At 40.0% G+C, this 12,086-nt stretch overlaps 1 protein-coding gene across 1 annotated transcript in view; it reads right to left on the bottom strand.

The window, feature by feature from the left end:
• Positions 1–11,505, bottom strand: part of ADGRL3 (adhesion G protein-coupled receptor L3) — a 318,746-nt gene extending 307,241 nt beyond the window's left edge. Inside the window, exon 1 of the mRNA XM_041412143.1 lies at positions 11,441–11,505. The gene's annotated coding sequence lies outside the window, so the exon portion shown is untranslated. The remainder of the gene's footprint in view (positions 1–11,440) is intronic.
• Positions 11,506–12,086: the final 581 nt, after the last annotated feature.

Raw genomic sequence — 12,086 nt, forward strand, 5'->3', positions numbered from 1 at the left:
TACATAAAACAGGAATTAAAACTTATGCCTGTGCAGAAAACCAGTTACCAGTCGGTGGATAACCAATGCTCTGCCTCCTCTCTCAAAAGAGGGCCCCAAGACAGCAGTTTTGAACAGAAACACTGAGATTTTCCCTCCCTTTTGCATTTCTGTCATGCCTCTGATGTGGATGCTAAAGGCAAGATACCAGGCCAGGCAGTGGGATTAGTAACATAGCTTGGGAGTATTTCCACTGATGATATGCCAGAAAGCCTCTCTTTGTTTGAGGCGACCTGTACGGCTTTTAATCACTGCATCTGGACCAGGCTTTGAACCCAAGCAGAGCCCAAAGTCACCCTTATCCTATAACCAGCTACTTTCTACTCACTGCTAGTTGAGCTCTGCAGTTATTTATTGTGGAATTAAAAATAATGGTCTTGTCCATCCCACGCGTTCAGAGGAAAGCGCGGGGAAATCTGAATCCATGCTTGAATAGAAACATTCGCTCATTTAACCAGAGAACGTATTCCAGCTCTCCATCATCTTAATCTCTCCAGAAGGGGCTAGATGGCCACGGTGACTCAAACTTGGCAGGAAAAACACATCTACACAGAGTTAAACTGCAGCAGCAGTTTGAAACTTAGCTCCCCACTGACTTTGAAATGATGAGGAAATACGAGGAATCGAAAAGTACTTTACATATCTGTTTTGAACTCCTTAGACTCCACAGTCTTCACAGTGCTGGTCTAATTAAAAATCTCTCCAAAAATCTCTGATCAACAGAAGTTATTCTTCTCTGAGCACAGAAGCTGTTTTTGCCAACTTTTGTTCTTACCCAAAACCAAGTCTGAGCCAAAAAGCTGTATGAAAAAACTGTGCTGCATGCCATTGTGATGTGGGTATATTTCTGAAAGTCTGGCATGACAAAGTGGCCTTTGTTTTGCTTCCTATCTTTACTGATCAACTAAATAAAACCCCATATTGTTCAGAACCAAAGTCTATAAAGAAGCTGCATTTTTTTTAATAAATATATCTTGCACTGCCAAGATTTTATTTTCTCACTTGACTCTCCTCCCCAGTCTGTCCCTGCAATTTGTTCACTCAAATGTAGCATTTAGTTTCCATAGTTTTTTTTTCTCATTTCTGTATGTGAGGTTACTAAAAAAACCAAGGTCAATCTGCAGTCAAGTGGCTTCTTTATGGACATCCTTGAAATTAAAACTTTGTTTGAGCTGGGACTAATCAAAATGGTCATTGATAATATTAAAAGTCTGTTTTTCAAATAGGGAAGAGCCTCATGAATATTTTAAATTGTACATTCTAAACAGTGATCAAGTTTTCCATTTATATTTTAGTAGGCTACCAGTACCCATTAAACTACAGCATTATTTATGCATGCTTTTTCTATAGCATCCCCTGTAAAATTTTAAAAGTGAGAAGCTTTTTGTGCTACAAAATTTGAAAAGGCATACAGAGATGGGTGAAAGCTATCCAAGCACAGGTACACTTCCCTGAAGCAAAAGGTCAGTCAGGCAGTCAAGAGCAAAGGTTTGGTTTTGATTTTGATTTGTTTAAACTAAATCAGTTCTAGATAAATCTAAGCCTGTTAGAAAGAGACAACATTATGGTGCAGTAAAAGGGTTTTGGGTATAACTGAAGAAGCCACAAATTAATTAGGCTCTCTATCCCAGAAAAGGGATAATTGTCAGCAAAATACTTACACAGAGCCCTTTAAATTTTTATCTGTCTATACATTCCTGCATTATAGGATTCTAGGAAATTTTTTTTCTACCATCTCACGGGCTGAGGCTGAATGAGCAAAGCATTCACACACCCTCAGCAAAGTTCAAACACTAATTTTTGAGAACTAATGTCTCAGAACCACCAGAGCCACAAATAAACATTTCATCCTCCTGGCAAGTACATTATTGAGTCACAAAGCTCCTGTGCAAAAGAGACAACAGGACTGCATCATTATGCACCATTTACTCCAGTTGTAAATCTGACCAAATATTCTCTGCCCTACCATCCCTCCTGCCAGAGGAGAACACACCAGAGACGTGACCTGTCAGGGGGTGCCTGCACATGCTGGCTGGCACAACCTTGCCCTTAAACTTCCTTCTGCAAAGCCTCCAGCTCAAACCCACAAAAAAATATTACCAAATACACAATGTGTCTGGAGACATGCCAGCTGTGTTTAACAACACAGGGCACCTCTAGATTAACCAAGTACATTGGAATGCTGCAAAATTCTGGGTGGGTTTGTATGTCACGTAATCAAATAATCACAGTGTGTTTGAGAACTGGGTATCTGCAGGGAAACAGCTACATAGGAAATGAGCAGAACAAGACTTTTTCTTAATGGTCACTCAACTCCCACAAGCAGCAAAAAAAGGCCTGCAAAACAAAATTCACTTTGTTGGATTACCTCCAGGTAAAGTACAGCCAAGGAGAGAAACTAGAGAGAACAGTTCATTATCTGTGAACTGTAATGCAGAGTGTTACATTTATTGATGCAAGAAAGGAATACACTATCACAGTAAAAAATTTAAGGGTTTGACTTAAGGGGTTTGGACTTTAACCACAAAGATGATGCAGCCTGCATTGACTTAAGAGAAAGTTCTTCTGCTCACTGACCTTTATGCCCGAAGGGCTGCCCCTGACACCTTCACAGCCTGATCTGCTGCATCACCCAAACCAGAACTGCATGCTGGCAGCTCCCAAAAATCCAGCTCAAAGTACTACTGACAGATAAATAAAGCTAAATAAAGGAAACTAAGGCCTCGTAGTGCAGAGATGAACAGTGAAGTATTCATGAAGGCATTGCTCATAAAAGAGCATTATAGATACACTGACAATCTCAACATCCACCCAAGTCTGTTCTTCAGCAGCTGATGTCAAGCAGCACATGGAGCATTTTCTGAGCTCATCTGTCGACAGCCTACAGGGAGGGTGAAAAAGAAAAGGAAACCAGTTCATGTGGTGAGTGAACAGATAGGCTGAATTCAAAGCAGAATTCAGAGCAGCGAAAGCCAAACCTGTCAGAACTCCATTTAATTACTGCCTTCCTCCAAACAAGCATTTGCACCTGCACAAAGCTGTTCCCTACCCTTCTCACACGGCAAAAGCTGCTTCGGGTATCCAGCATTTTCTAGGCAGCCAGGGGAGGGGAGAGAGTGTCTTACCAAGTGGCCCATTAGCAAAAGCCAGATAAGAATGCTGGGGTTTTCTTATCCAGTTTTGCTTGCAGCAATTTCCTCCCCACCCCTGAAAATGTGCAGAGCAAAACCAGCTTAAACAAACCAAGGATACAAGGATTGCTTTATACTTCTTTATAGAAAAGGTTCCAGCACTGACTCTGCTCCTGTGGCTGAAGTCACCTACTAAGTAGGAAATGAGTGTGATGTTTCTAACAAATATCGTCTAAATTCACTATTTACGAGGGGAAAATTTTGGAAGCAATTAAACTCCTTGAGGCTGATGGTCCAAGCTGGGTGTAATTCCCCATTCTCAGCATCTGGTACTTGAGATTATTTCAGGCAACATATTCAGAATTTTGTTAAGAGAGGGAAGAGAAATAACCCAGCAAGAAAAAAATAAAACATGCAATATCTGCAAAATTAAATTAACTTCAATTTAATGTTAGAAAATTTCTTTAAGTAAGAGAATGAGCTGTATTTCCACTCCTATTATGAATAGGTAAACAAAAGAATTTCCGCAATACATTTGGCCATAAGTTGTTTGCAAACCACTTTTTTTGTTTTGTTTATTTTCTGCAACATTGCTAAAAAGGAAAGGTTCTGCTCCTCCAGTCTCTTTCCACCTTTATCATGTTTCAATTCATTCTCCCTGTCAGGTACTCAGGACGTGGGTCCCTGGTCACTTTGTGGAGGCAGCAGCACAGGCTGCCCTGTAAAAGGTCACACAGAATTACTAACTGTATAACACAGGGGGAGCAGGGCAGGAGCAAGCTGCACTCCTGGCATTTCCACATGCACTTTCACTCACAGCCACCCACTGAAGTTACTGCTACATGGTCATTGATGGACAGATTTTTCTATGTACACTTTAAGGAAGTCAGGAACATGTTGCTGAGACAAACTGAATCGTCTGTAAACTTTTATCTCTGTCTGCATTCAGCCCAGGAGAATGACTTCATAAGTGTTTGTGGTATAGGATGAACAGAGTTCTCACTGAGTTAAAAAAAAAAAACACTTTTGTTTCTCAAAAAGAGAGTTGTCCACTGCTTTTAGCTCTTGATTTCAAGTTTTAAGTTTGCCAGATGTGAGGAAGCACTGTGAGAGCCAGGGATCTTTCTTAGACAGGACACACCAGCTTGTGGTTCAAACTGCTCACATCTACATGTTCTCTTTCTGTACTGCAGACCCTGCTTCTGCTCTCACACCTCTGCTGGGGTTGTGGACCCTGAAGGAAATGACTCAAACCTCTCACCCAGTATGTGCAAAATGACGCAGTATTCCTAAGTCACTTCTTCCGAGAAAGGTTTAAAATGAGCACTTGCACCTCTATTGCACTGAATTGCCATTCCTGTACATTAATATTCATTTCATCCACCTTGTTTGAGAACCCAAGACCATTCTGCTTTTTATTTCCACCCTTATACCTGATGTAGCACTCTGGAAAGTAATTTTAAAAACCTTAAAAACACACAAAAATGACAACAAGGTCTAATAAGTTTGTGTTTATCCTGGATTCTCGGCTATCACTGCAGTGCTACTTACACTTCCCTGAGGAGAGAGGCCAGGGCAGCAAGGAGCCACTCTCAGCTCAAACCAGGCTCATCAACCACCTGTTTAGGCTATAATTCAAAGTGACAAAGAGCTCTTTAGATGTTCTGCGGGATTTGCTGCAAAATAACTCTCAAGTGTTAACTGAGTTAATTCATTTCAGATTAATCAAGCCTTTGATGAAAGCACACCCGAATACAGACCAGCTGAATATAGTAGCTCTTGGGGTTTTTCTCCTGTGTAGGTGAAATAGAGGCTTTTGTGCTGTTCCAGAGGTCAAAAGGGGAACTTGAGCTATCAGCTGCTTTTTGGTTTTCCCATTCAATCCAGATTCAAAGCAATTTCAGCAGAAAATTATAATTATACTAACAGTGAAGCCATTCACACATCTTGTGACTACACATGGAACGATGGGGGGAAGTAACAGAGAGAAAAGTTAAGTCTTGAAAATATGGTCTAGAAGCTTAGAAAGAATGTACTGAATTGTACATCTGAATATCACAGCTACTGAATGTTCCAGACTTTCTTTAAGTGCCTGCTGGTTATCCTTGGCAATATAATTCATCACAGATTTAAGAGGAAAGTACACCATTCACAAGGTCCCTGCGTGTGTGCAAATATATGATAACACATGCAAAATTTCAAAAGGTGCAGAGTATCATGTGAGGATGTGGTAAAATATGCAAATGTTTGTATTGCATTACCACCCCAGATCAACGGGCTTTCTGAAAACTGATTACAAAAAACTTGGTACTCTCGCTGGTTAAGCACCACCTGCTAAGGCAGATCACAGCTGGCAAGAAGCATCTCAGTCCCTCCACTCCAAACCCATCCGGGCAAAAAAAAAACAAACCCTGTAAGTACTGGGAAAAGCTATGCAGCTCTTCACACAAGCTGCACAGCACCATAAACTTCTGACCACCTGGAACAGTCCTATGTCATCATCTTACACAGCAATCACTGCAACAATCTTCTGAAAAAATTTCGGCGAGGTGTTCAGATCTTTCTCAAAAAATTTATTATACCTACATAATACACCCATCTTCCCCAAATGTTTTAGTTGATAGCACATCTTTATAGAGGGAAAATAATGCATAAGCAAGCACTCTTCACAGTATTGCCAACAGTTATGATTTCATTGCAAAACTCAATATGTGGCAGCTCCTTGCAATAATAAAAATTTCAGCTTTCTTCTCAAGTAAATTTCTCCTTGCAGAGAGAAGCTTAAAATAGGACCCAAATACAGCTCAGAGGCTCGGTAAACCGGTGGTAAATAAACATAGCATATTTGATTTGAAATTCGCATTACTTTTAATCAATTCACGGGTTTTTTAGTTTGTTTTTTTTTTTTTTCCTGTGAATGCTACAGGATGTTGAAAGTCTGGGTCTGACAATACTCTCACAATGCTTATTTGCATTCCACAGAGCCTTCGGCAATTCTTCTGTGACAAATAAAACACGTGTGGTGCGTGCACTGAAAATGCAAACTTATCACCAGGGTCAGCATAATTTTAATTTCCCTTTGCTACCATAAACTCAGCTTATGTTTTGAGGCATCACCTCTCCCACACATCCTGGCCCCATTTCTCCAAGAGCCTTGCCATGACTGTAATTGTGATGGCACACATCCTGCAATGGGTCTTGCTTTTACCGTGAGGAAGTGACAGCCTCCAAGGAGAAAATTAGCCAACGGAAGTGACAGAAAGTTCCATGAGAGTTCAAAGAGGGTTCAAAGTCTGATATTGGGACCAGAAAAGGACTACTCCTAAATGCCTCTGGATGCAGCCTTTAACATGCTTTTCAATATTCATTTATCCTTCCTACTGTCTCCTTCATACCACCTTTAATTTTCTTCCTTTCCTCTTCCTGGCAGGAAAGAACCTCCTTAACTTGCATTGCTCCAGACTGACGAGCAGCTGCAGATATACACAGAGAAAGTTTAGTGACATTTACCTTCACTACAAGGATGGGATTTCTTGCTGAGGTCTGCAGGGGAATGCAGGGAGAAGCCATTTCTCTTTTGCCTGAATCCGTCAGGAGGCAGCCCAGAGCTCATATTAGCAGCCTCCTTCTCTCTATGCATCGGCCAGGAACAAAATTTTGTTTGCTCCCCAAAAGCAGCATTACGTCAGGGAAGTTTTTTACTTACAAAGATGACAGTGGGCCACTTTTTGTGAGCCCTGCAATTCAGAAAAGGAGGAAAGGGCTACTTGTGCCCACCCTGGGGCACTCTCCTTCACAGCCCAGCTGGCCCCACAGTTCTTTGGCTGGGAAGGTTAAAGAGCACAGTTAAAGACATGGACAGCTACAGAGAACTGAGCAATGCTGAGCTGAAGCACAAAGCCTTGCCCACCCGCTTTGATGGCTTGTTTTGTGGGACCTGACAGATAGCGACACATGAACCACAAATACCAGGCTCACGACTGCATTTCTTGTAGGAAGCGATACTTTTGACAGTGCTGGGTTTCCTCAGCCTTTGACTTGCTCCAGCTTCACTCACTACTTGTAAATAGGACTATATGCAGGAATAACACAGGGAAAAGGTACCACTTGATTGAGGAATTGCAATGAAAACAGCCAGAAAACTGTAATCTATTTCCTATGTGTAAAATGTGCATCCACTGTATTTTTTATCCTGCTCTTGCTTAGTATTCTCTTCTCAAATGGATGGTAGCAGATATGACTTGTTTTACTCTAAGAAATTGTAAAGTACCTTCACTTTTTGTGCTGGTTAGGAAGTTAACAGGCAGTATAAAGAGGGATAATAACTTTTCCCATTGAAAATGTACTGCTCTTGAACGACACTGACAACAAGAAACCACCTTACACACAACTCTATGCATACATGCACAATATCAAGAGGAACAAAAATCATTAGTAAATGAGATTAATGGCAAAAGCCAGGTGAATAACACATTTTCAAAGGAGAGTTATCTAGGAAAAAGATAAGTTTAATTGTCTTCCAGATCTGTTATGATGTAATAAATGTCTATTAATGTTTAGCAGCAAATTGGCTTTTAATGATCACTGCTATTTTTAGCTGGTGGGTGACACATAGTTTAAATATAAACCAGATTTATGTTTTGCATACCAGGATGACTTTCTCAGATGACTCTCCTTGATTTAACCTCTTCACACACCACAAGACATTTAATATAATTTTATTTCTAATAGACTGTGAGCCAATAGGATTGTATTTGCTACTACTGATGTTTTCAATAAGAAATAAAATCAATGAGGTTTATGCTGAAGATAAGTGTAAGTGATTAGTTAAGTGTAAGTGGCTTGGAAAATATTAGGAGGGCTACATTATTCAAGCAAATAATGCAAATTAAAAAAGACTCTGGATTGAAGTAAAATCTATGAAAAACTCTTGACCTTGCTGTGTTGGAAAAAATCTTAGCTATAATTTCTTCTTTTGGGACTACCTCAAAAATGAGCATTAGTAGGTGAGAAATTTTCTCACATTTTTCAACACAAAGCAGTCAACCATAAACATTCATACCTACAAAGAAAAAAAAAAATCTTCTTTTTAGACCTAGGGACAAAGAGCAGCCCAGTAGGTTGCTAGGAGAAAAATAAACAGCACTTGATGTCGTATAAAAAGAGCAGGCAAGCGAAGCAAAGCCCTGCACACACTGCCTGGGAAAGCAAGACAGGAACACAGAAGCAGCATTCTGCATCCTTTTTTTTTTTTTTTTTTTTAAAAAAATGATATGCATACAGAAGAATAAAGGTTGCATCTAAATTTCTAGGTGTGGTATTCTCGAGTGAGTTGCATACACTGAAACAATGGCAAAAGCAATAGGGTAAATTACTGAACAAAAAGTATTTATAGTTCCCTAAAGCAAATGTCTGTGTAGTAATAACCAATAGCCTGGTTTTCCACATTTTACTATGTTAATGAATTCTGTTGCACATTAATCAAGACTCAAACCTCTTTGATCTTTGGAGGGGAAATAAAAAGAAGGAGATTTAATTACTGCACTCATTTTCTGCACAGATACTTTTGTTATTACTTGTAGTCTACTAACACAGGTCACCATCTCAGCCAAAGCCTAGTTATGGAAGGTATTGGGCATTCTCACAGTAAAAAACAGCTTTCTTCCTCCTTACCCCTTCCTCCCTCATATTATCCAGACAACAAAGAATGGCATAAAAACACTCTTGCAGAGAACAGAGCTGTAGAGAGAGAGGGGCTGGGGATTTCTATGTGTGCCCTTCAACTCTGAAATCGAGCTTCAGCCAGTTAGTGGACCATTTCCAGCCAACTTTGATAACCAGTCATAAACACTCAACACCTCTAACTCCTGCAGAAGCAGTCCGCCAGAACTGCACCCAGTCCAACCCCTTAGGGAAATACCCCTCAAACACAAGCTGAAAGACTGCAACTTTTTTTTTTTAATCTTCTTCCTAATGAGGAGCATCGCATCACTACACACAACAGAGACTTCAAAACTGAAAGGGCCACTGCATTACAGCTGAGAGTCAACACTTCTCTTGGTACTACAAAGAAAACATTTTCTATGAGAAGCATGGATAAAATATTTATATAATACAGATCACACACACTCTTCCCTTCTGAAGCGAAACAAAGGCCACATGTTTCCAGCTGAAACTACAAGAGGGGTCTTAACAAAACAGAACATTTAAACCTGGATGGAATTTCACCAGGAGCTTCCAGCTGAAGCCTCCGCTCTCACATCCCAACTTGGCATCATCACAATATATATATGGTAACCAGCTCTTCTCCAAAGTGACCAGCACCTTAACTCTTGCGAAAAGTATTTTTTAAAAGCCAAATAATTGCTTTTTGCAAAAGAAAAGCAAGTTTTGCAGAGGAAAAATCTTACTTCAGTAAGCATTTGTGGTTTTTTAATGGGTACTACCAAGTTTTTAAACAGTAAAATACTTGGATGAGTGAAAGGCTAAAATTAATTAATTCCTTGAGTGCTTTCTAGCAGAAATTAATTGTGAGGACAATCAGGACAAACGTGCTTTTTAAGAGAATTGTCTTGGGCGCTGAGTAAGGACTATGAGACACTTGTCCTCTTTTCACGCCTCATAGCTGAGGAACAGTAGCAACCACCTAAAGAGAAAATGCACCTGTTGTGAAATTTGCCAGTGTAACATGTGCCTGCCTCTGCAAGCCTCAAACACATTTCTTAATGACATATTACATAGTAACAGCTACTGAGATGTCCACCAGGAAACTGAAAGCAGACTTTACTGAAAGCAGGAAAGTTATCAAAGTCCCAGAAAATGATGCAGCATCATGTAAAGAATGGGAAGGGAAAAAATCTCAAATTAAATGCAGAAAATACTTCAATATCTTTTCCCCCCAGTTAAACTTGGGAGTCCTACTTGACTCCCTCTGAAATTATGGGATTGCAACTTATCTTTTAGGTAAACTACTGCAGGACGAGAGTGACTGCATTCAAGAACAATGCTCTCATTTGTAGCTTGTCCAACTGAAGCAATAATCTTCCATAACATTTCACATTTTAAAGTATGCATTGAATTTAGAATAATCAAGAAAGGATTCTAAACATTTAACTCAGTCACAGCTATCTGGCAAAATCAAATACCATCTAATACAGTCAGACTGGCTGTACCACTAGAAACTGCAATGAACTTAATTATTCAGCTTATATTATTTATAAGGAAACAGCAAATAACCTCATTTCCATGTATCTGAGTATAACAGGTGGGAAATTTGCAGTAACACCATTACTTGTGGTATCAAAGTCCACTTCTGATTTTGCTCTTAATGCCTTGCTTCCACCTAGATAAAAAGTGAGATGACTCAGTAGTTGAGGAGTAACATTTAATTTAACATTAAAGTCGAGGAGTAACATTTAATTGCAGGAGTCATATTCAATTCCAAAGAAGAAATTAAGCACCTCTGGCAACTAGGAGGCAAGATAATTAATCTGCTGTATGGGCCTGTCTCTTGTGATATTTCGTAGGGGACTCTGTAAAGACCAAAATGCAGCTATGTTTGATAGACAACGTGAATTTGAGGGCGGGGAGAGGGAGACTTTTGCCAACTCCTGCAATGTTCCCTGTGAAAGAAAGATCCCATTTCTCATTCCTCTGCAGGAGGAGGATTCAAAACCACTGCTGCTCTAAAGCTAGCTCATCTGAGGTCACTGGCAAAATCCTGCTGATTGTTGAAGGAAGAGGTACAATCAAGAGAGAGCTTTTGAAAACATCACCCTAAGCCTAGTAAGCAGCAAGTCAAACCTTCGTTATTTAAGGTCATAGCTGGAAGTGAAACTGCAATAAAGTACTTCATTTGATTATCTGAAAGGCAATTCACTGTAAACAACAAACAACAACTCTTTACTACATCTTTACTTTGACTTATTTTACTGTAAGTGGATTAAGTACTGCAGTTTATAAAACAAGGAGATAAATTACAGAGGGACATCAACCCTAAATATTTTGCTAAAGAAAGCACTCTTCTGTTCATTTTGTTCTCCCTATAAGGGAGATTCACAAGGCTAAAGCAGAAACACTGGGCTTCAAAAGTAACCAAAATTGGCAAATTGTGCAGAAAGATAGATAGTGTCATTGTTTAGTACTTGGCATCAGCGCGGATCTGAGCAAGCAAGAACACAGATTGCCTGTGATGGGAAAATCTATCAAATGTAAAAGAGCCAACTGATAGCTAAAATGCTAACATTAAGGTCCTTTCATTCATTGCTTACCTTCCATTTACATCAGTTTCATTTCCAAAGCAAAGGGACCCCAAAGAGGCAGTGCCTGAACTGAAAGAGAACTGTATTTCAGCTAAGAGCAAGATCAAGACCTTCTTACCAAGATCCAAACCTAATATCAAGGGAAAAGCTCAATATCTGAAGTTTATTTTCCCCAAAATAACATTTTTTCATTCGAGCTTTGCCTATACTGGTTACAGAAATATGGAGAGAAGACAAATTTGTTTTCTGAGAGCAAGAAGGGGCAGATTGCTCCCTGGCATAGATGTCCCTTCTGACCACACAATCCAACACTGCCTTTGCCCAAAGCTCACTTGCAGTGCAAACACAGCCAGTACAGCTCATACACAAGCCCACAGACGGGAGGTCCCAGCCAGGGCTGTCTCATTATGGAAGAAAACAGAAATAGCATTCCTAAATTGGATGTGATCACCAGGAACAATTCAGCACCAAATGCTTCAAAATCTGCATGTGAAAAGCCAAAGCACTGCATGCCAGATTTCAGGCTGGAGACAGCCTTAGGGTGAGAGAGCAGGCAAGTCCAAACGGGACAGTTTGCTAGCAGAAATTTATCAGGGTTCATGCATTATTTCTTCCTCCTGCATTAGGAATTAAACCCACTGATGTGGGGCTCAGA

Source organism: Onychostruthus taczanowskii, unplaced genomic scaffold (genome assembly GCF_017590055.1).
Source record: "Onychostruthus taczanowskii isolate IOZ18803 unplaced genomic scaffold, ASM1759005v1 scaffold38, whole genome shotgun sequence".
NCBI lineage: Eukaryota > Metazoa > Chordata > Aves > Passeriformes > Passeridae > Onychostruthus > Onychostruthus taczanowskii.